Here is a 25,170-nt window from a genome sequence, read left to right as displayed (position 1 = left end):
CCCCGCCTCCCTTCCCAGCTCCCATGACGTCCCTGTGCCTGTGCTCCTCTGATCTGAACCGGTAACATGGCCCAGGCTCCTGGGCAGCGTGTGAAGGGCAGAGGGCAGTGGAAGGAGGGAGGAGGAGAGGGGTCCTGGCAGGGCCCCCAGGCGGCCTCTGTCACCCTGTGGGCTCCAAATTGGAGCACTGGCTTGGGGAGGAAGGACTGCTTATGATTCGAGGGGAGCAGCCCTCACTGGCTTTTCTGCCCCAGGCCTTGGCTCAGTTTTCTGGAAAATCTGCATCTCTCTCCTCTGCCAACATGTGTGCCCTCCTGTGAGAGCTGGGACCATCTTATACACCTTAATCCCTGCATTTACCCCCATGCTAGTCCACAGAGGCTTGCACATAGCAAGCCCTCAATAAATATTTAATGAATAAAATGCATTAGTTATTATCATAGCCCTTGAACTCAGTAAAGCTGAAGTCACATACTGACTGGATATAAACACACTGACTGATATAAAAACCCCAGCATTGCTCAGGATACCCCACAGCGGTGATGCTCAGACATTCGTGGGTGTAACAGTTACCTGTGAGCTTGTGAAAAAAAAATACAGGTTCTCAGGCTCCAGCTGAGAGAGAGCCTGGTTCAGGGGCAGGCAGAGTGTAGCTTGGGGATCTGAATTTGTAACATGTGACTCTAAAGCAGGTAGACTGTGGAACTCACCTTGAGATACAACCTAAGAAGCATTTCTCCATCTTTCTGACAACTGTGGCCTGCTGGTGCATACACCCTTCGCGACTGAGTCCCCACTTCCTTAAGAATGGAACCTGAGTCCTCGTGCGGTTAAAATTCCAGAAGAGCTTAGGGTTTGCTCAAAATAATCTGTAAGGAGGGAAAAACCATTGCTCTATGATTGAATAATAACATGGAACTACTCCCAAATCAGTGGAACTTTGATTTTCCATTCAGAATCTTCATTGAATGCCCTTAAGTGAGTTTTAAGGTACCATTTCCATGTAAGAAGCATATAAAGACTTGTTTTTTTAAGAGTAGGCTTGGAAGAGAAACATTTTTATCCTGTACTACATATGTTATCTGAACTAATAGGTTTTTTCCAATCTTCCTCTGCTACTTCCAGCTATTGAATAGCCATTTGATTTAATATAGCATCTATGAGACCCCCGTTCTTGAGTGGTTCTTTATCAGCCGGTGCCTGAATTTGTCTGCAGAGTGTTTTTTAAAAATTGGCCTACATGGTGCTTTTGATATAAATTTTATAGGGCCATCTTCTTCAGATTTTTCTCTGTCAAACAAAATACTCTCTCTTTTTTATTATTCTTACTTGCTTTCATATGATGATTAAAGTTTCACAGGAAATGTGTGACTGAGTTCATATTTCCTAACAATTGGGTTGGCCAAAAAGTTCTTTCGGGTGCTTCTGTAACATCCCACCAAAAACCCGAACGAACTTTTTGGCCAACCCCATATATTTTATGATTAGGCTCAGACAGATGGTTCCTGCCATATCTAATAGAATACCAGAAATCCATCAATAGCCTCTTTATGGTGTGCATTTTAGCTCTAACTCCCAGTACCATGTTAGATCCCAAGCCTTGTACCTTTTTTCTTTAATTTATTTTTCTTATTAATTTAAAAATATTTTGTCCTGTTTTTAATTTGTGCTTCTTTGCTATGTGGAAGATATCTTTATGAGCTACCTATCTTGTATCCTTTCTGAAATAAACTGGAATATGTGTCAATACATATCGTTAATACACATGAATAGAGAAAACTAAGATATTCATCTCTGTTCATCCAACTTTTGGTTCATTTTGATTCACAGCATTATATTTTTTTTAATTTTTTTTTTTAATGCTATTCTTGTCTGCTTACATTCTTTTTATGTATGTATGTATGTATGTATGTATGGCTGTGTTGGGTCTTCGTTTCTGTGCAAGGGCTTTCTCTAGTTGTGGCAAGCGGGGGCCACTCTTCATCGCGGTGCGCGGGCCTCTCACTGTCGCGGCCTCTCTTGTTGCGGAGCACAGGCTCCAGACGCGCAGGCTCAGTAATTGCGGCCCACGGGCCGAGTTGCTCCGTGGCATGTGGGATCTTCCCAGACCAGGGCTCGAACCCGCGTCCCCTGCATTGACAGGCAGATTCTCAACCACTGCGCCACCAGGGAAGCCCCACAGCATTATTTTTGCATGGACATTGCTGTAGGCCTGTGATCCCTCTGGAGCACTCTAATCTCTCCCAGAAAAATTAACTTGCACCCCCTTAATATCCAGTCTCCAAATCACAAGTATCCCCTACATACAGATGCCTCCTTCCACCCAGGCAGGATGTGTCTTTCTTCTCCCAGCACCCCTACCACCAGGGGGCACCCCCATCTCCTCTCCAGTGATGCCCTCTGGGACCCGCTACCTCCTCACAGCAGCCGGGTATCTTCCAATATGGCTGCCACCGGCAGTAATCGCACCAGCTGATCACTGTAGTGGTTCTTGCTGCCCCAGACCTGCTCCGGCCCAGCAAAGGGAAACGTTAGCTCACCATGGAGCAGGGAGAGCCTCTCTCTCTCTCTCCACCGTATTCTCTGTGTAAGGGTGGTGTGTGTGTGTGTGCATGTGTGTAAGGACACTTCTGGTGGTTGGGGGCTGCAGATAGGTGACAGTGGATGCCTGCTTCTGTTACCACGGTGAGTTCACAGTCTAATAAGGAAGAAGATTTATATAAGGTTTTCCTGTATAATGAAAGAATCAGGCTAATAATATTATCCCACAAGTATCATGGTAGTTATGGCAAAATACAGGACCCATAAGTTTTCAGAATAGTTTGTCTTCTGAAGACAGTTACTCAGCAGCAATTTTTTCTTGGGGTTTTTCTTCTAAACATTTCATCATCATTGATAGAAGCAAGTAATCTTCATAATGACCATTATTTTTTTTACATGTATCTCAGGTTTTACGGCTTTGGTGTCAGTTAAGCCTTTTAGACTTTCTAGAGTGGCCCTAGGTGATTTCTGACCACTATTGTCCATGAAAATGGCTTAGATTGAGCGTGAGGTCTAGAGTCAGGCAGACATAGGTTTGCAGACCAGCTGTGTATCTACTAGTAGTATGAACCTGGTGACTTACTGACCTCTCCAGGGTTTCCTCACCTGTAAGTTGAGGGTGACAGTAGGCCCCCCACCTCATAGGTCTGGTGCGAGGGGTAGGTGAGGTCAGGCCCGTGGGCACAGAGAGCCGTCCGGCCACGTGCCCAGCGAACAGCCACCGAAGCCCCATGCCCACCCTGAGAGGCCCCATGGGTGCTTCCCCGCAGAGCCCCTGATCTCCTCACACATCGTCTTGGAATCTCCTCAGGAAGCTTTATCTCACACATTGAAGAGAAAGCAACATCAAGTGCTTAAACATAGGTAGACTTTGTTTCGTTTTCAGGGGTTTCACGTTCTACTTTGATCTTTAGAGGACACGTCAGTACTGTGAGTTTCTTGCTCCCAATTACTGTTACATTTTGAGAGAGATCTCACAGATCTCCTCCCCTCCAGCCTGTTCTTCACGTTCTTGACAGTGTGGTTCTTCTGGGCCCAGGTGTGCTCGGGCACCCCTGCTTCAGCCTCTTCTGACGCCCCCTGGACAAAGCCTGAAGACTGAGGAGGACATAGGGCCTGGGCCTCCCCCAACCCCTTCCCCCTCTCTCTACCCTGGGCAGGTTTTTTTGTCTGTTTGCTTTTGTTTTTAATAGCATGCTGTGATTTCCTGCCTGCTCTTTTTAAAAAGTGAGACTACGAATATTTAAGAGATGGTGATTGGAGACTTGTCTGGGTTATTTTTATCAAATCTCCATTTGTACCTTGGCTGTGTTCCTATCAGGTGTGTCAAACGGACAAACCGCAGCCACGTGATCCCATGCCAGGGAGCGGAGGGGGGGGACAACACACCAGCTTGGAAGCTTTCCTCATTAGGCACTGCTGGCACCTAAAATAGATGGCTTGAGAGTTAATTAGATACGGTTCCTTGCAGAAATCTCAGAGGCATTTTCTTGATCGTACACGAGTCTATTAATTATTTCTAACGAGGAAGCAATTGGTTAATGGCCAGTTGCTGGTGGTAAGCAGCAGGCAGAATGAGGTGCCCTGGGGTGAGTGGCACCTCTGCCCCGAGCGGGAGAAAAGATCTATGAAGACAGAGCTACTGACTCTGGGAGCCTGCAGCCTACTGGGGAAGATTACATACGTGTAGATGCAGGATGCGATAACTTAGTGCCTGTCTCTGTCCTTGTGACTGTCAGTACAGTGGGTGAACAGGAAATCCTCGAGAGCTGGAGAAGATGTGAGTGTTTGGGTCCAGCACAAATCACAAGTTGCTTTTCCTAGTGAGTTTATAGTACAGATGGTGTTTCATGGGTCTCTTGTGAAAAAGTATTCAACCCCTATGGTATGTCTAGGCTAGGACCCCACCGGCGAAGTTTCTTCTTCTCCAGGGGCCTTCGGTGCCTGGTATTTGGCCATGAACAAGGTATTGTGTTAGAGTGAAGCACTGCTCTCTTTCAGGTCCTCTTTTGGAATACACATTCCTCTGGGAGGAGGGATCCCGCTGAGCCTTCAGCACTCCAGGGTGGACTCTTAGATCAGAAGCTTCCTGGGCAGGAGGGACTGAAGCAGCCTTGTGATGATGGAAGCATGAAAGGGGAGAGAGGACCTCCAGCATCCAGGCCACTCACGGAGTGCCACCCCCCATGGTCTGGAGCCCGTCCCTCTGCAGCCCCATCTCCCTCTGTCTTACTATTCCCACCATCCCCATCCAAGCCCCACTTTCCTACTCTCCAGCTGTGTGGGGTTAATCGTGTTTCTTAGGGCTGCTCCCACTCCTGCCTAGAGCATGGCCCCAGCGCTGTTTCCCCTCCTCCCACGCCTGGATAACCAGAAGCAGGGCCAGTAACTTGGATACCTGACACAGCAAACAACCTCAGATTAGTGAAGGCATGAAGGGGAGACGGGGAGGGTGGGCTGGAAGGACTTGTGGTGGAGGAAGAGAGAGAAAATAGTATTTTTAAAAATTGAGATATTATTTACCGTAAAAGTCTCCATTTTATAGTGTACATTTCAGTGGTTTTTAGTATAATCTCAAAGTTATACAACCATCACCACTATCCAATTTCAGAACATTTCCATCACCCCAAAAAGAAGCTCTTTACCCAACATCAGTCACCTACCATTTCTCCCCCACCCCCAGCCTCTGGCAGCCACTAATCTACTTTCTGTTTCTATGACTTGGCCTATTCTGGACATTTCATATAAGTGGAATCATATAACACGCGGCCTCTTGTATCTGGCTTCCTTTACTTAGCATATGTTCTCAAGGTTCCATGTATCAGAACTTCAGTCCTTTATAGAGCAGAGTACTATTGACTGTATTGTATGGATATACCACATTTGGTTTATCTAATCATCATTTAATGGACATTTGGGTTGTTTCCACTTTTTGGCTATTTTGAACAACACCGCTACAAAGATCATGTACAAGATTTTATGGGACATATCTTGGGTATATACCTAGGAGTGGAATCTCAGGGCCATTAAGGAGCTCTATGCTTAACTTTTTTTTTTTTTTTAGCATTTTTTAAAATTAGCTATCTATTTTTTACATATCAGTGTATACATGTCAATCCCAATCTCCCAGTTCATCCCACCACCACCCCTCACTTTCCCCCCTTGGTGTCCATACGTTTGTTCTCTACTGTGTCTCCATTTCTTCCTTGCAGACTGGTTCATGTGTAACATATTTCTAGATTCCAGATATATGTGTTAATATACAATATTTGTTTTTCTCTTTCTGACTTACTTCACTCTGTATGACAGTTTCTAGGTCCATCCACATCTCTACAAATGACCCAATTTTGTTCCTTTTTATGGCTGAGTAACATTCCATTGTATATATGTACCACATCTTCTTTATCCATTTGTCTGTTGATGGGCATTTAGGTTGCTTCCATGACCTGGCTATTGTAAATAGTGCTGCAGTGAACATTGGGGTGCATGTGTCTTTTTGAATTATGGTTTTCTCAGGGTATATGCCCAGTAGTGGGATTGCTGGATTGTATGCTAGTTCTATTTTTAGTTTTTTAAGGAACCTCCATACTGTTCTCCATAGTGGTTGTATCAATTTACATTCCCACCAACAGTGCAAGAGGGTTCCCTTTTCTCCACACCCTCTCCAGCATTTGTTGTTTGTAGATTTTCTGATGATGCCCATTCCAACTGGTGTGAGGTGATACCTCATTGTAGTTTTGATTTGCATTTCTCTAATAATTAGTGATGTTGAGCAGCTTTTCATGTGCCTCTTGGCCATCTGTATGTCTTCTTTGGAGAAATGTCTATTTAGGTCTTCTGCCCATTTTTTAATTGAGTTGTTTTATGCTTAACTTTTTGAGGAACTGCCAAACTGTTTTCCAAAGTGGCTGCACCGTTTTACAATCTACCACCAAGGCAGGAGAGTTCCAATTTCTTCACATCCTCGCCAATATTTGTGATTGTCCATCTTATTAATTATAGCCATTGTATTGGGTACGAAGTGGTATCTCATTGTGGTTACACAATATTTTAAAATAATTTTTTAAAGTATTAGCATGTTCTATAGTGCAGGGATCTAGGCAAAGCCCTAGTCTTCCTCCTTACATTTTCCTTGTTATGGTTCTAAAACTGATAGTCTTTGAGCCAGTTAGGAATAGGCACCCCCCTAATCCCTCCAGCACAGCCTGACAAATGCCTGGCTTGATGAGTAGGTGACACCTCTGTGTAAAGAAGAGGTCATCGTCCCCTTCCTCGTGCTGGACACAGCTGCTCACCCAGACTGAGGGCTTGGCCAGTGGGGTGTGGGCTGGATTTCAGCCTTTCACCCCTCTTCTGCAGGTGCCTTTATCCAGATCATGGCCTACACAAGTGTACTTGGCTGCACTTGGCTACTTTGAAGCCAAATTGACCTGGGCTCCAGTCTCAGCCGAACCCTAGGGCTGTGACTTTGGGCAAGTGATTTAATGTCCCTGGTCCTGTTTCCTCATCAATGAATCATAACGATAATAGAACCCTCTTATAGTATCGTGACGATTAAATGAAATGAACTTTATAAAGCAACTCGCCCAGAACCTGACAAATCAAAGTGCTTTTTCAACAATAGTTAATTTCATGTCTTGTCCTGAGGGATTCAGCACAGTATTACTTCCTCTGGAAGACTAGAAAACACCATAGCCCAAGGATCAAGTCAGCCTTATATCATACCTCCCACAGGCTAAGAATGGTTTTTACATTTTTAAGGGGCTGTGAAACAAACAAAGAAGAATATGCAGCAAAGAAAATATGTCCTCTATGTCCTAAAATATTTCCCCCAATAGTTGCTATCTGGCCCCTTACAGTAGAAGTTTCCAGCCCCTGCTCTGGAACCTTTTTCCGACAGCCCCCCTCCCCTCAGGCTGCGCACCCCTACCCCAGGGCTAGATGTTCCTACTCATGGCCCCAGTCACCTTGGCCCTGACTCCATCATAGCCTCGCACACAGAATCCCCCCCGAGACCACCAGCACCTTCTTCACCCCTGCATCTCTTGGCACATAGTAGGAAGTTAACAGACATTAGTTCAGGGAAAGAAAGGGGAGGGAAGGGGGGACACTGAAGAACAATTTTGTCAACTTCACAATTTTGCCTGAGTCCTGACGTGAGGAGACTGGCCCTTTAGTTTAGCTGTCCTCCTATGCGTTGCATTTTAGCTGAGCAGCACCTTTGGCCCCAGTATGAGGGGACCATCCAGTAGTTTAGTTGGAAAGACATTCTCAGTTCCCCCTTGGCTAATGTGCATGGTGTGGACTTCCCAGGAACACATTTCTCCGTGATTCACAGCTCCCCTCTGGAAATGAAGCTTGGCCTGTGGGGAACGGGTCCCCGTCCACTAGCCCTGTGGCCACTCCCAGAGGGAAGGGACCGTGGCTTTCTTTCAACTAGGCAGCGTAAATTGAGGATTTGCACCCTCTTGGACAAGGCTGGACTGAAAGAAGTTGTGAGAGTGTGTTTGAGAGTCTAAATGAGAGAAGCAGGCATGACTCTGCCTGCTTGACTCTATGACTTAGGGGCATTTTAAAAGAATTTCTTAAGCCTCTACTTATTTTTCTAATATTCATGCTTATGTTGAATTCTTTGTGCAGAAACAGATGATTTGCTTTTACCCTAGAGCTTTCACTGCAGTTTTATGGAATCAGCCACGCAAACTATGTTGACATGATATACCTTCATTGTTTGGTTTCTCATATTCTAAACATGATTTTTTTAAATTTATTTCTAAGAACTTGAGCTCTGTGTATATGAGAGAGAGAGAAAGAGAGAGAGAGAGAGAGAGCGAAAGACTGATTTGTGCCCTGACCACTTGTCGCCTGAAGAAATGCCAGAGGGTCTGAGATGAAAAGACTTAAGATGCGAGCAAGACAGCACGTGTTCAAGGGAGCAGATGTTCAAGGTGCTTTCAGGTATCTGAGTAGTGCAGTTTATAACTTTTGGCAAAAATGAGTATAGAATTTTTCAACGGACAAGGAAGAATTTTTAAAAAGGAAAGTGCCAAACACAAATGAAGGATTTGCAACTCATAATGATCTGTTAACTTTCTACCTAGAAAGAAAAGTAAAGAAAAAGAAAAGAAAAGAAATCATTACAGTTGATAGCAGATGTTCTCCTAAGGTTTCCAACATACATGTTGTTTGCAAACATATTGACCAGTGGAAGGAGTAGTAAAAGATTTTCAAGTCACAATTCTAAACAATTTATGTCAAAGCTTACCAAGTACAGTATTACTCCTCTGAAACTTCAAAGGAAATGTTTATAAATTCCTGAAAAATAAACTTGCATTTTTATCCTTGGAGGCAAGTGATCCTCTGGATGAGATCACTCCCCGTGACGGACTCGAGAACATAGTTTGGCCTTGAGAACAACTCACAGAAGTAGGTCAAAAGTTGTTTATTGACCACATAAGTTTCCAGGTGCAAAGTATATACTTAATGCACTTACACTGAAGTTGGCGGGAGGGGACATGAGGGCTGAACGACTCTAGCTGTGTTTCTGAGCAAATTAGTGTGTGTGTGTGTGTGTGTGTGTGTATGTGTGTGTGTGTGTTGTAAGTAAACCTTATACATCTTCAGGAGGAAGTCTTTACCATAACTGAGCAGATTAAAAACACTACAGTGAGTTACATTTGACAGGCTGCTGGTGCAGATGTATGTTTGTAACAAACGGGCCTCCTCATCCAAGCTACCTTTGACTTCCAACTATAAATATTTTATAAACTACCCGGAAAAGAGAGCACCCTGTTATGGGAAGGACTTATAAAGTTAAAGCACTTGAAGAAAGAAAGCAGGCATACTTTATGAGAACCTTTTCGGGACATATTTTGATCATAGATGTAGAATTTTTAAGCTGATCGTTCTGCTACTGCAATGTCAGTGCACTGTGAGCCCAAAAGCAATGGTTAGACCTGATTTTCACCTTTGCACCAGGATTGCTCTTGATTTTCTCAGAGGATAATAATACCTGGGGCCATTTTTAAAAAGTAATAAAATCATCAAAAAATTAAAAAGGGAAAAGTCTGTATCAGTTAGAAATGCATTTGGCCAAAAACCTAACTACAGTGGCCTGAACAGGCAAAGAAGCTTATTTATTTTATGCAGTAAGCAGTCCAGGTCTGGTACAATAGCATGGTGATGTCATTGGGGACCTGCCTCTTTTCTTCTTTCACTGTTTTCATTAGTTTGTAGATCGTAGCTTTCGGGTTATCCTCATGCTTGTTTCCTCTTTGTCACAAGATGGCTGCTGCCCCTCTAGGCTTTGTGTCTGTGTTTTCAGGAAGGAAGAAGGAATTGAAGATCAAGGCAAAGGATTGAAGAAGGATGCTAGATAAGTCTGTCCATTATTAAAAGATTTCTCAAAAGGCCAAGTTAGTGACATACATTTATATTCCATTCATTTGTTGAATGCATGGCCAGAATTCGATCACTCAGTCAACCTCCAGGTTCAGATGAATCTAAGAAGGTGAATATTTTTAGCTGGCTATATTGTTACCTATGATGAAACCATGATTCTATTCAGATGAGAGGAAGAATAGATATTAGGCAGGCAACAAGCAGAATCTGCCAGAGGGCTGGCAGTCATTTCAAAGTATTTTATGTGGTTGATAGCAGTTAGGTTTGAAAAAGCTATATGGTCTATTTTTATCTCCCAGTTCCTGGGCAGGCTAACTCTTAGGTAGATCCTCTCTTTTGGTAGTTAGATGGATCCCTGCCGGTCCAGGCCTGCACCCAACTTAGAAACTATAGTAGGAAAAAGATCTTGACTTTCAATAGACCTGCAAAATCCTGAGATGGAGTCTCACTGGACACCTTTGGGTCAGGTGCCTGTTTCTTAACCAGTCACTATATTCAGTGGATGGGTGTGCTGGTTGGCCATGCCTGATTAAAACACCTTCCTGTGAAGCAAGAGTTGAGGGTAGGCCTCCAGAATCCCATGAACAGCAGGGGAGGGAGTGATGCTCCAGAAAAAAATGGAGGTATTGTTGCTGGAGGAGGGAAGAACAACTACAATTGTTAATTTTAATAAACTACTGTGAACTGAGTCAGGTTTGCAGGTAGTCTACCGTGAGGTTGTGGATATGACTGTAGGCGAAGAAAGATAAATCATAAGCTGATGCTTTAACAGTCCAGAGAGTAATGGGAATGCATTTTATTTGTTTGTTGATGGATTTATTTAATATTTTGCCCACCTTCAAATAATTTGAGGCTATTTATAGAAAATGTAGCAGAAAAAATGATAAAATATAAATGAAAACATATCAGGGACATGGAAAATATAAATTAAAATAGAAACTATGTAAGAGAGACCATAAATTCCAAAAAATTGCTGTAGTTGAACAGCCTTTACTCTGAATTTCCCAGTAGCTAAAGGAAGAACGAGGCTGTAAGTGGTTGCAGAGTTCTCATTTTCCATGAAGCAGAAATATACTAGTTTTTCAGATAGTGAGTGGGATAGAGAGCGTGAGTTTGGGGTTGAATACTAGCTTTGCAGTTGACCTTGGACAAATAATTTAATCCCTCTAATTCTCAGTTTTTTCATCTTTTATGTGGGAGTACTTGTGCTCATGGTATTGGGTTGTTTCACAAATTGAAGATAACTGCATATAAGGTACCAACGAATAAGAGCCCTGAGATGAGAAGAAAACGAGAAAGTTAGGAAACAGTGTGGTCAATTACATCCCAATCACAAACACAAAACTGAATTGCGTGATGCTGTATCTTATAGTGTCCCTTGATGACCACCAGGGACATGATGACAAAATATCACTTGGTTAAAGCACCTCTTAATGGAGCTAAGAAATTATGCTCCAAAAAACAGCCTTGTGATGGCCTAACTTGGTCAAAGACAAAAACTCCGGAGGGTACAGAGAAATGATTGAGTCTGTTCTTCAAACAATCTTCCTTACGTATCCTGTCCTTTTGATAGACTTGAACAGAGAACCACTCAAAGATATAGTCCCTGATGGGGGCCTGGAGTGGAGTTGTTGGTGGCTGATAAGCCCCTGTGAGTCAGTGATGTAGGTTGGTCATCAGGCCTCACTAAGACTCTGGTCCAGGACGAGGGTCATCCTGTGGGCAAGGACTACATTTTACCCTACTGCTCCAGGAAAATCCCAGTCAGAGAATCAGCAATGGACTCTCAAAACCTGTGCCTCTTCCTCTCTATTCATTCTTCAGTTTTCTTAATTTTACCACATTTATCTGTCTTAACATAAACTCTCCTAAGAACAGTTTTCTTATTGCTTATTCCGGTCAACTCCTTGACAATTACAGGGAAAATCAGAAATTTTATATCTGATGGGGACTTTCTAGCTATTAAGACAGTTGTTGCTCTATACATTGTCTTCCTTTTTTCTCTTTCTATTAGATGGTAGAGTCTTGAGGGATGGCAAATATTCGTGTCAATTAAAAAATATTTTGGAAGATAATGATTTCTTTCATTTAGCAGTGTTTGATAGCCTGAATGTAATAATAGTTCCCTATAGGACGTGGGATGCTTCATCTATCTTGGTGGGGATTTCTGAAAAAGCTGTTTACCCAGCACCAAGTAACAAATGAAAACAAATAAAAACCAGCCTACAGATACTGTGGAAACAGACTCTCCATGGTCAGATCCATGCTGATGGATTGGGTCGATATTGCATGCCACACTTGTTCAATATTAATTCATTTATGAAAAAGTTGTACTTGTAAAAAAGCCTCCAATATGTAGGCAGTATGAAATTTCTTCATCTGAGAGCAATTTTTGTATCTTATTACCATCTCTAGCTAAAAATACCTTATGAATTCTAGATTTTTGTGTGTAGTTAACCTTCCAGATCAAGTTCACCTTGTTGCTAATTCTCCATCTCATTTCAGTGCATGGGGGTTGATGTCATTTTACATAGAAGGGGAATGTATTTCATCTGTCCGCTTCTCCAGCTGTCAGCAAACCTGTGCCTGGGAGGAAGCTGCAGGGGTATATATGGGCCACAACCAGCAAGTAGAGCCTTGTTGTTGTTTAGAAATGTTCTCCGTGTCTGCTACTCTTACTCCCTTTTCTGCAGCTGAGGAATGGGGTTTCATGAATGGGTGTTTGAAGAATCAAGAACAATGGGGCCTTTGAGTACTTTGGTACAGCAGGCCCTATTTGTTGCTTACCCCACATTCATTTCCCCTCAGTCTCCTCTTCTTTAGCAGAAATCTGATTTTGCTCAAATTTTACTCTGTGGAGAAGGTAATCCCATCCCCAGCTCAAAGGTGAATCATGAGTAATTTAAGCCTATAGTGGTTGTCTCATTTCGTTTGCTAATGGTTAGTTGAGATGTGGGCTGGTGGCTTAGATCTGACCAAGGAAACATGAGGGGAAATTTTCTCAGGACCTTCTAAGTAAGATTTTCAGATCTTAAAGGAAGCACTCAAGAAAGATAGTCTCTTCTTCCTCTGGAGTTTGACATTCTTCCTGAGATGGCTAGAATTGCAGCAGCCATGATGCAACCTGAGGAAAGCTAGTCTGAGGACAATAGTGACATACGAGGATAGCAGAGCAAAATGGAACAAAAATATGGAATGAATCCTAAAATCTCCATACCTAAGGACTTCTGTTTTGAAAGAGAATATATTTTTGTTTTGTTTATTTATTTCTAAGAGAATACAGAGATATTCAGGTTTGGTTCCCGACCACTGCAATAAAGTGAGTATAGCAATAAAGTGAGTCATTCATTTTTTGTGGTTTCCCAGTGAGTATAAAAGTTATGTTTACTATACAGCAGTCTGTTAAGTGTACAGTAGTGTTATGTCTGAAAAAACAAATTACGTACCTTAATTAGAAATACTTCATTGCTAAAAAATGCTAACCATCTTCTGAGTGTTCAGCAAGTTGTAATAGTCACATCAAAGATCACTGAGCACCATAACAAACATAATAATAATGAAAAAGTTTAAAATTTTGCAAGAATTACCAAAGTGTGACACAGAGACACAAAGTGAGCAAATGCTGTTGGAAAAATGGCGCCAATAGACTTGCTGGGTACACGGTTGCCGTAAACCTTCAATTTGTAAAAGAAAAACAAAAACAAAATCCACAATATCTGTGAAGCGTAATAAAGCGAATCACAGTAAAACGAGATATGCCTATGTATTTTTCTTATTGTTTGAACTGGGTTGGATTTTCTGTTACCTGCCAACAAAAGCATCCTTACTGATACACGGAGATAAGACATAAAGCAATCATGGAAATCCTTAGCCATGTTCAACCCAGTTGTTCTTAGAGGCTACAGCGCCTCAGTTTTCCTGCCTTGTCTTTCTAAGCCCAGTGGGCATGAGGGGGCAACACTAGCAGTGGATGAATTTTGCATGGTGTGTTTTCCTTGCATATCACACATGCAACACACACACGCTCATGAATGTGAAAAATGCCAAGAAGCCAACTCTATGTAGCCAAGTCAAGCTTGGAGGGCAAGAAAGTTCCTTATCGGTTCATACCAACAAGAGTTAAGTAGGTATATTTTGGCAAAGGGAGAATGACTGAATTAAAGCAACAAAATTTCTAGAGATACCAAGGGCCAGCTTAAATGTCGTGCTCTCTGTGAAACCTCCCCTGAGTCCCCAAGGCCAAGTTCATCACTCCTTCTCCCTGTTCTTGTACCATATCCCTGGCAGGGCATTTGCCACAGGTTATCAGAGCAAGTGGTGCCAGTGGTTGGTTCACTTGCTAGATTGTGAGTTCACACAGGGCAGGGAACTAGTTGTAACCTTTGTTGTATTCACTCATTTAACAATGATTTATTCTGTATCTCCTATGTGCCAGGCATTGAGCTGTATTGAAGATACAATAGTAAGGAAAAGCAGATGTGTCCCTATAGTCATGGAATTTAGACTCTAATCCAAGGCAGATAATCAGATCATCACAATAACCAATTAATTTCATGCCATTAACCAAATGAATGGCACTCAGTAATTATCTGTTGAATCCAGTCACAGAATTTTCAGTATTCCATAGGGTCTCTTATCCTCCCAGAGACTAGCTTAAGTTCATATTGCAGGGGAAAGGTTCCCAGGGACAAGCAAGATTCAGCCCCAGTGTACAAGCTCTTTTCAAGCCTCTGCTTACATTTGCTTGCTGATGTCTCATTGGCCAAAGCAAGTCGCAAGGCCAGGCCCAAGGTCCATGTGGGAGGACGTCATACTCTTCATGGATATAGGCAGGTGGAATTGGTTGGGGGCAGTTGCTGTCCCAATCTGCCACACTATTTTAAAGTGTGGTTTATGTTATAAAAAGCTTAAACTCAGCCAAGGAATTCAAACGATGATCATCTGAATCCAAGAATAAGGTTCTTGCTCCAAATTCACACTCAAACTAAAATTTGATTCAGACATTTTAAACAAAAAAAATGATATGGTTCACAATGAACAATGGATCTAAGGCTTTGGTTTTAAGAATTTTACATGGTGCCTTGATGAGAAAGAGGAGTATTGGCAACCCAGCGTGGCTGGTCACCCAGCATTTGTACCATTTACAGTGAGGGCAGTCTTCCCTTGTGAAGTCTGTCATGAGAATATTTGACTCTTCTCCCCACCAATAACCAAAGGAAACCATTCTAAACTGACTGGTTGGCCCATACCAGCAATACCTGCTATACATTATGACATGTAAAATCAATAACCAACACTTCTCCTCTATTGCATTATAACAAATGAATTTTTAGATTAGTTCCAGAGTATAAATTCTTAACTAAAAATAGAAATAGGACAGTTATAAATAAATAAAGCTTAACTTTCAGCAGACTTTCAAATCTTAAAGGTCTATATAAAGTGTCTATGCATGTTTTATTTGAAGAAGTGTGTGATTAAGAGAAAATGTGTTATGGATCTGAACGACGAGTTAAATGAAGTATGTGGGTCTGGTAGAAAGGTTATCAACCCAAAGGCATCTACAAAATTACATATTCTAGTTCAAAAGTTAATGTATAAAGTCACTTGAATTGATTAATAATCGTAATGGAACAACTCCAGATCTAAAACTAATTTGAGGACCTGAGTTCTTCTCTGTTCTTAGTGGGAAATCCGCAACTCTGATTCCCAGAGTTTTGTTTAATAAAGACTTTTGGATCACTGAATACATAGCACAGAAGAAAGTGCCAGAAATGGCTAGAATTGGTCCAGATTTACTACAACAACAATATTACTTACAGTGCCTTTGAGCTCAACAAAACATATAAGGCATATACACATGCATGTACACACACACAGGAAGATGAGGGTTAAATAGGATTGCCAAACCCATATTGGGTTACTCCATTTCGTTTTGATTATAAATACCATAGAGAAGGTTTAAGAGGCTCTTACAAGAGTGGTCAGAGGGTTCAAACACAAGTGCAGTAGGGCTACCATATGTATTTGGAAGCAAGACCGAGTCCTGTGTAAACAATTTGAAATATTCCTTCAGGATGTTTTGTCCTCTAAAACTTGCGCATCCTCCGCATGGCATGTGGACTTCATTTCTCTTTTCTGTCAAACATATGCGTATTCCATGCACTCAGTTTTCCATGGGCTAAACTGAGGTTTGAATTTTAGAATCTGTAACATACTGTAGTAGTGAGATACCCAGGTCATGGACTTATTTTCTATGATTTGCATACTGATCAAAGAAGCATAAAGAATGTTGCAGAATTAGAAGTAAATCTGCCTTTTCTTAATATGTATATTTTCTTGGCATCTGTCAACTTGAAATTTGAAAATGTTCATCTGTCTATGGCACTGATAGCATTCATCCAAGGTCACCTGAAATTTGAGTTTTAAATCAAACTGGAAGTCATTTTTTTCTGACGCATACTTCACAGTTCAACTATGATAGTTTAATAATCATCACTCCCAAAAATTACTTCTGGCTCCTTGTGAAAATTGCATCTTTGAATGAGGATTTTGTTACGGTGTGCAGGGTATTACATTCCTGGGAATAGTGTAATGATGTTGTACATGATGGAGATAAGGACATTAGATAGACCAGAATGGAATATTTAGAGCACAGGATGCCATTTAGATAACCCTCTGAACATCTGTAAGTATTGTGTATCCCTGCCTTAACATCGTGGGATGTGAACAGGAAGGAACCTTGAAATCATTGCGTTCAGTACCTCCAATTTATCCTTGAGGAAAATTTGGCCCAGAGATGCTATTCAAGGTCACTTGTTCAAGGTCACTAGTTTGGCCAAGGGGAAAACCAGACTTTCCTGACTTTCAGTCCAGGGGACTTTCTTCACTTCACTATACTTTTTCTTATGTAATATAGCAAATAAGAGTGTTTCAGGGAATTCCCTGGCGGTCCAGTGGTTAGGACTCCATGCTTCCAGTGCAGGGGACCCGGGTTTGATCTCTGGTGGGGGAACTAAGATCCCGCAAGCCGCACAGCGCGGCCAAAAAAAAAAAAAAAAAAGAAAGAAAGTTGCAGAATATGAGTGTGAAGAAAAAAATTGATAAACTTCCCTTACAGTCTTAGGGAACAACCAAAACAGCATCTTCTAAATAATAAATATGACAGCATTGGTTCTAAAACAACATTTAATAGTATTTTCATCCCAACAGTTTGTCTATTTAAAAGACAGATATTTATTAATTATCTACTATGCACATACCAGGTAGACCCAGTCTATTAGACGAATAAAACAGATGGATTTTTTTTTTTTTAATTTTATTTATTTATTTATTTATTTTTGGCTGTGCTGGGTCTTCGGTTCGTGCGAGGGCTTTCTCTAGTTGCGGCAAGTGGGGGCCACTCTTCATCGCGGTGCGGGGACCGCTCTTCATCGCGGTGCGCGGGCCTTTCACTATCGCGACCCCTCCCGTTGCGGGGCACAGGCTCCAGACGCACAGGCTCAGCAGCTGTGGCTCACGGGCCCAGCTGCTCCGTGGCATGTGGGATCTTCCCAGACCAGGGCTCGAACCCGTGTCTCCTGCATTAGCAGGCAGATTCTCAACCACTGCGCCACCAGGGAAGCCCAACAGATGGATTTTTAAAGAAGTTATAGCTGTATTTGTCTTTCTGTAGATAACATTAGACATGGAACTATTTCAAGTAGGAGCAGGGGGAAAGGAGAAAGCATAAGGTTCAGATTTGGCAAGGCTTCTGGAAGAAGATGGGTTATGAATAATTAGAAGATACAAGGGTGTCATTTGAGAGTTGCAGGTAGGAAGAGCTTTCCATTCAGGAGGTGGCAATGAGGGAAAAGATAGTTCTTTAACGGGTCCTATATGTTTCCTCCTCTGGAATGGAGGAAATGAGCCTAGGGGTCTGGAGAGTCGATGGTGATTAGAAAACATGCATCTGGGTAACTGATAAAATTATCAGTTAAAAATTATGCATTAGAGATGCATCTGTTAGAAGACCTAGAATGGCTTGATGGGCAAAAGCCAGTGAGAATCACTGCTGAGTTCTGGACAGCACTGCTGGAAGGCTGAGCCCTGTACAGACTTCGGTGTTTGTTGATGGTCTTAAAAAAAACAGAGAGCTCGAAGTGACTAAAGCTGTAGAAGGGAGGAGAAAGCATACGAGGAGCACAAAGGAAGATTTATTACATGACAAGCCCAAACAAGAGTGGGACATGTACGGAAATGCCAGAGGTTCCAAAAGAGAACCGTGAATGCCCGTGGAGCTGGAATCCATGTCTGCAGCACAAATTACTGGAACTTTTATTTCTGTTTCTTTTATGAATATATTTGACAAGGAAAAATGTAAAAATCTTGTGTCAATTTTTAAGGCATTTCCAGGTGATATCTTGATAATATAGATTGAAATTAATCATTTAATAGCCTCAGAAGAAAGCATGATTTACTGGGGTTTTCTTTTCTTTTTTAATAAATTTATTTATTTATTTATTTTTGGCTGTGTTGGGTCTTCGTTTCTGTGCTAGGGCTTTCTCTAGTTGTGGCAAGCGGTGGCCACTCTTCATCGCGGTGCGCGGGCCTCTCACTGTCGCGGCCTCTCTTGTTGCAGAGCACAGGCTCCAGACGCGCAGGCTCAGTAGTTGTGGCGCACGGGTCTAGTTGCTCCGCGGCATGTGGGATCTTCCCAGACCAGGGCGCGAACCCGTGTCCCCTGCATTGGCAGGCAGATTCTCAACCACTGCGCCACCAGGGAAGCCCGATGTACCGGGTTTTAGCCCAGCCCGCGCCTCTCACCCATGAGGATGCTGAGGCTCCGCGGTGCGACGGGACTAGCTCCTGACACCGCACTGTCCTAGGAAGCTTTAAAGCAGGGCTTCGCTGAATGCATCTGAACTGCTCCAAGTCCTATGGACAGTGAATACCAGAACCGTCCCTGAGTTCAAGCCTCACAAAGCCCTGGCCGTGACTCTTCCCCGCATTAGTGTGAGGAACCGTGGGATGGAGATGCTGTGAAATCACAGAGTGAATTTTATTCCTCAAAGAAAATCATTCATCTTTAGCATAATATTGGTACTAAGGGTCTAACGCTCTGACACTGTTTAGTATAAATTTCAGTCAACCTACACATTCAGTTACCCAGCACACCTGTTCTCTAATCATTCTAGGCGAGTAGGCACTTACCATAGTGTAAGCATATTTGTCAGGTTGATCATGACTTTGAACTATGGGTGGGAGGCCAGTGGCACTCCAGGGAGACCCAAGGAGGACATGAGAGCGCCTTTCACCCAGACTCTTCTCCAGTGTCCTGCAGACAACCCTCTCCCCACCTTAATCCCTCGTCAGGCTGTATGGAACCTCCCAGCAGCTTAACATGGAAGCCTAGGAGTCTCTACAAGAGCAGTTCTTGAAACGGACCTGGAAGTAGTAGGGCCTCAGGGGAGCTCTTAAAGCCAGACTCCTGACCCTCATCATCCTAGACTTTCTGTTTCAGTTAGTCTAAGAGTGGAGCCCAGAAATCTGGAGTTTTAAAATTTCCATAGGTAATTCAAATATATAGCCATTTGGGAACCACAGCTTGTCACACACTATATTAAATATCATTTTGCAAAGACTTAAAAGCAGGATTGATGTTCATTCTTCCAACAAGACCAGTCCGCAGAGAGACCTATAATCATGGACTATGAAAGTCTAGGTGCAGACCAAGTTTGCTTTTTACCTAAAAAGTCTTCTTTCCCCGCCCCATTTCAAACCTGGGAGAAGCTGTTGAATTGTGGACGTCATCTGGTGGTATTTACTGTTGTGCTTAGCATTTTGGACAGACTTCTGTTTATTGGGCATGCTCCACACAGGCCTGTCAGGCCCTGGGGATTTGTGGCATTTGCAGAACTTACAAGGCAGGCAACATAAAAATATATCATTCATAGAGTGAAATATTTTGGAGCTCCCTTTGCTTTTACAAATTGGCCATAAAATAGAAACCACAGACACAACATTCGTATAACCATAGTTGCCCAGAATGAAGAATCATTTGGGGTGGGGGGGGGTGAGGGTTTTTGTTGTGTACTTCTTTATAGGACACTCAAAGAAAGAGTAAGTATTCAAAATTTGTGTGCAAATGATAATAGGAACATTAAAGTTGAGATGCCTGACAATTGGCAAATATCTGTTGAAGAAAATAGGGATTTGAGGTTGATCTTAAGAGGTCTTGAGGCGTCTTTTCACGGTTGTTAAGTTTACCATTTGCTTGTCTTGATAGACATTTCAAGTGCATTTAGGATTTTATATATATTTTACTATGACTTATTGCTTCCTGTTTTTTCCTTTCCTAGTGAAGTGGGTCACAATATCCAAGGCAGCTGTGACTGCCTATGATAGATTAGGGGAAGGAATAAAGGGAAAACTATATCCTTCTACTCTTCTCCCATTAGCTGCTCTGACACTCTGGGCTTACATTAGCTTATAAAATCTGTCCAGAGGAAGGAGAAAGAGAGGCCAGTCGACTCCTGTCAGTTCCAGCTGAGGATCGGGGGATATAAGTAATGGATGAGTAATGCCCAATGATAGGCATTGTGATCGTTGACTGTTGAACAGTAGCATTTAATGAGGTTGGACACATTCAAGACATGACAAAAAGAAAGAGCATCTCTGTTGCAGAAGCCAAACTAGAGGTCATTTTCACCCTTTGATGTGGTAGTATATTAAATAGAGTGTCATTTTAGGGTCAGGAGAGCTGCAAGCTGGGCTTTGGTTGTTACGTGCCACTTTTTGGCTTTGTCACCTTGAACATGCCAAATGATCTCTCTGGCCTCGTTTTACTCACCTAAATATAGTGCTACTATCTACCTCACAGAGTACTCGAGAGGATGGAAAGACAAGGTCAAGGTAAAGACAAGGTGAAGCTCTAGCCAAGTCAAACGCAGATTGGGCTGGGGATGGGGGTGATAGGGGTGGGCGTGCAGGGTGGGGAGGGAGTTGGAATGGATGGATTAGTCCACATTGCCTCTAGACCTCAAACCCTGTCGTTCTGTGAATCTATGATCTATGGGACAGAGGAGGGCACACAGGAGAGTCACTTAGGTGCTATGAATGATGCTTAAATCATTTGATAATTTAAACTCCTAGAGAAAGGCACAATAGAGTGAAGACAATTATGCTATTTGATTCACTATCTCTAACAAGGATTAAAAGAATTTACATGGCACAGAGCCTGGGACAGGGTCTTTTGTCATCAACAAAAGATGACAGTGATTGGTAAAGCAGACTTCAGGAGCAAATTTATAGTTCTACCAAAAGCAGGGATGAATCAACTTGTTGCCATTGTTAATTTTAACACCTTATCCCAAACCACCAAATCAACACATTGATTTGGCCTGACTAAATTTGCCAATTTCCAGTGGATTCCATAGGTTTTTAGAAAAGGACTTAAGAGCCCCACCCTAAATTTGAGAGAGGTTTATGTTTGTGATGGTGTATGCTGTGTCTTTAAAAGTCACAAGACTGATTCCAGAAGTTTTATCTGAAAACACAGTTCCTAGTTCTATCTTTATACCCTGTAGCTGTACATTGGCATTTAAATAAATGGTAAAATTGGAGTCACGTTGGGGATTTTTCAAACATTTTTGTAGATATAGCTATTTTTTTCAAATATCATTGTATTATAGCAGCAGGAATGATGCAGGGATTTTTGTTTTTATATGTGTTCTTTTTAAATATCAGATATGTATAATCATTATTTGGGAGCTTCCCACAAAACTAATGAAAGAATTGGAGTGAACATATTTTTAAAAACTAACTAACCAATAACCCAAAGGTAGATAACATCCTTAGCTATTAGCAAAAGAGAGTAGATAGATATTAAGCCTTCTACTGTGTTGATTACCCAAGAAATTCAGGAGAAATTAAGTGTTTCCATCTAAGGTTTCTAAGTGCCTCTGTTCTTCATCTAAGTCTTCTAAGATATACTCTGCCCTCTTAAAATAAAGTGCTTAATATGTGGTAACTCACATCTTCTAGATCATCAACTTAGTCATAACAAATTCTCTCTTGCTGTTCTATGCTGGGCTAGAAGACAGGGAAAAATGCATTCACCCAATTCTTGAACAGTTTAATTCCTGAAAGAAATAAAAATTTGTGTTTATTTTGGCAGCTTTGTCACAACCGTAGTCTATCCCCCAGCCCGGTTATTATGGAAAATCCAACTTACAAACACTATTAATATCATTCTATTAAACACAAAGCCCCGTTCAACCTCGTTGGGTCATAACCTCATAAAGTAAGAACTAAATAATTTATCTGAATATCTGAACTTCTGCAGTCATTGCCAGAGAACAGACTTTTGGGATACTCACTGATTGAACCATAAGTAAAATGGCCTATTATAATGATGGTCTTTTACCCTGACGACTTGTATTAGCATTTGGTCAGGAAGATCAGAGGTGCATTGGAAGATTCTCCTGGTCTCACAGTTTAGTGGAATCACTGCGTTAGTGTTAAACAGTACATTAAACCTATCAGAGCTGCCAAGAACCAATCGATGTCTGTTGAGACCCTATGTATCCAAGGCATTTTCTAGGCACTGTGAGGGCACATAATAGAACATACAGACTGGCCCTAAGGAAACAAAGTACTGCTCATTTAAAAATATATATATATATGAAGAATTATACCAAAATGGTACATAACTGATTGCTAAGTGAGTGATGTAAGTATTATATTTTACTCCAATGACAATTAGCCTTGAAACTCCAAATTTACGAAATGCTGCTCTGCATATAAAACATTTTAGGAAATTAAACCTAGAATTACAAAGGCAAAAATTCAAGTTGCATACCATAGGCAAGTTTGGGGTATGTTTGTGTTTATATTGTACTATATTCTTTAGCTTTGGGTCTCTTTATGGCCTTCTGTTATGGATATGTGCTGAATGAAGGAATCTTTTGATTATCATTTGTCAATTATTGCTCAATGCTGAGCATTCAAAATGGAAATAATATCTTTATTGGGGATATAAATATTTAATCAGATACTTATAATTACTTCTTAGTCTATCAAAATCGTCATAACTGGGCAATTAAAAGAGAAAAAGAAATAAAAGGCATCCATATTGGAAAGGAAGAAGTAAAACTATCTCTGTTTGCAGATGACATGATCACATATATTGAAAATCCTAAAGAATCCACACCAAAAAACTATTAAAGCTAACAAATGAGTTCAGCAAGATTAGAGGATACAAGATCAATATACAAAAATCAATTGTATTTCTGTCAGCTAACAGTCAATCCAAAAATTAAATTAAGAAAACAATTCCGTTTATAATAGCATCAAAAAATAAATAAAAGGATTGTAAGGCTTCTACACTGAAAATTGCGACACATCAATGAAACAAATTAAAGGAAAATCCAGTAAGTGGAAAGACATCCATATTCATGGATTGGAAGACTTAATATTATTAAAATGGCAATAGTCCCCATATTGATCTACAGATTCAACACAATCCCTATCAAAATCTCAACTGCCTTTTTTGCAGAAATTGATAAGCTGATCCTAAAACTCATACCGAAATGCAAGGGACCGAGAATAGCCAAAACAATCTTGAAGAAGAAGAACACAGTTGCAGGGATTCACCCTTCCCGATTTCAAAACTTATAACAAAGAAATAGTAACCAAAATTCTGTGGTACTCAATGTTCACTGCAGCTCTATTTACAATAGCCAGGACATGGAAGCAACCTGAGTGTCCATCCACAGATGAATGGATAAAGAAGATGTGGCACATATATACAATGGAATATTAGCCATAAAAAGAAACCAAATTGAGTTATTTGTAGTGAGGTGGATGGACCTAGAGTCTGTCATACAGAGTGAAGTAAGTCAGAAAGAGAAAAACAAATACCGTATGCTAACACATATATATGGAATATAAAAAAAAAAAAAAGGTTCTGATGAACCTAGGGGCAGGACAGGAATAAAGACACAGACGTAGAGAATGGACTTGAGGACACGGGGAGGGGGAAGGGTAAGCTGGGACGAAGTGAGAGAGTGGCATGGACATATATACACTACCAAATGTAAAATAGATAGTTAGTAGGAAGCAGCCGCATAGCACAGGGAGATCAGCTAGGTGCTTTGTGACCACCTAGAGGGGTGGGATAGGGAGGGTGGGAGGGAGACGCAAGAGGGAGGAGGTATGGGGATATATGTATATTTATAGCTGATTCACTTTGTTATAAAGCAGAAACTAACACACCGTTGTAAAGCAATAATACTCCAATAAAGATGTTAAAAAAAAAAAGATTCTGTGGTACTGACATAAGGATAAAAACATATGGATCAATGGAATAGAATTGAGAGTCCAGAAATAAACCCATAAATTTATGCTTAGTGGATTTTCAGTGAGGTACCAAACAGTTAAATGGAGAAAAAAACCCAGTATTTTCAATAAATGTTGCTGAGGCAGATGGATATTCACATGCAAAAGAAGGAAGTTAGATCACTAGCTCACACCATACACAAAATTAACTCAAAATGAGTCAAAGACCTACATGTTAGCACTAAGACTATAAAACTTTTAGGAGAAAACACAGGTGTATATCTTTGTGACTTTGGATTAGGCAGTGGTTCCTTAGATACGATACCGAAAGCATGGGCCACCAAAGAAAAATTAGATAAATTGGACTCCATTAAGACTAAAAGCTTGTGTTTTGACACTATCAAGAAAGTGAAAAGGCAATCCATAGAATGGGAGAATATATTTGCAGATCATATATTTGCAAATCCAGAAAAAATATAAAACTTAAAACTCAACAATAAAAAGACAAATAACCCAATTTTAAAATGGGCAAAGGATTTGAATAGACATTTCTCCAAAGAAATTGTACAAATGGCCAATAAATACATGAAATATGCTCAACATCATTAGTCATCAGGGAAACGCAATCAAAACCACAATGAGATACCACTTCACACCATTAGGATGGCTATGATAATAATAAAAAAAACAGGCAATAACAAGTGTTGGAAAGGATGTGGAGAAACTGAAACTCTCATACATTGCTGGTGGGAATATAAAATGGTGCAGCTGTATTAAAAATAGTTCGGCAGTTCTTCAAAAGATTAAACGTAGAGTTACCATATGATCCAGCATTTCCACTCCTGGGATTTACTCAAGGTGAATCAAAAACATGTGTCTTCACAAAGACTTATAGACAGATGTTCATAGCAT

At 41.3% G+C, this 25,170-nt stretch overlaps 1 protein-coding gene across 2 annotated transcripts in view; it reads left to right on the top strand.

The window, feature by feature from the left end:
• UST (uronyl 2-sulfotransferase) overlaps nucleotides 1-25,170 on the top strand; it is a 294,146-nt gene that overhangs the window by 141,186 nt on the left and 127,790 nt on the right. The window lies entirely within an intron of this gene.

This window comes from Balaenoptera acutorostrata, chromosome 14, assembly GCF_949987535.1.
Source record: "Balaenoptera acutorostrata chromosome 14, mBalAcu1.1, whole genome shotgun sequence".
Lineage (NCBI taxonomy): Eukaryota > Metazoa > Chordata > Mammalia > Artiodactyla > Balaenopteridae > Balaenoptera > Balaenoptera acutorostrata.
This window is presented reverse-complemented; position numbering and strand designations above follow the sequence as displayed.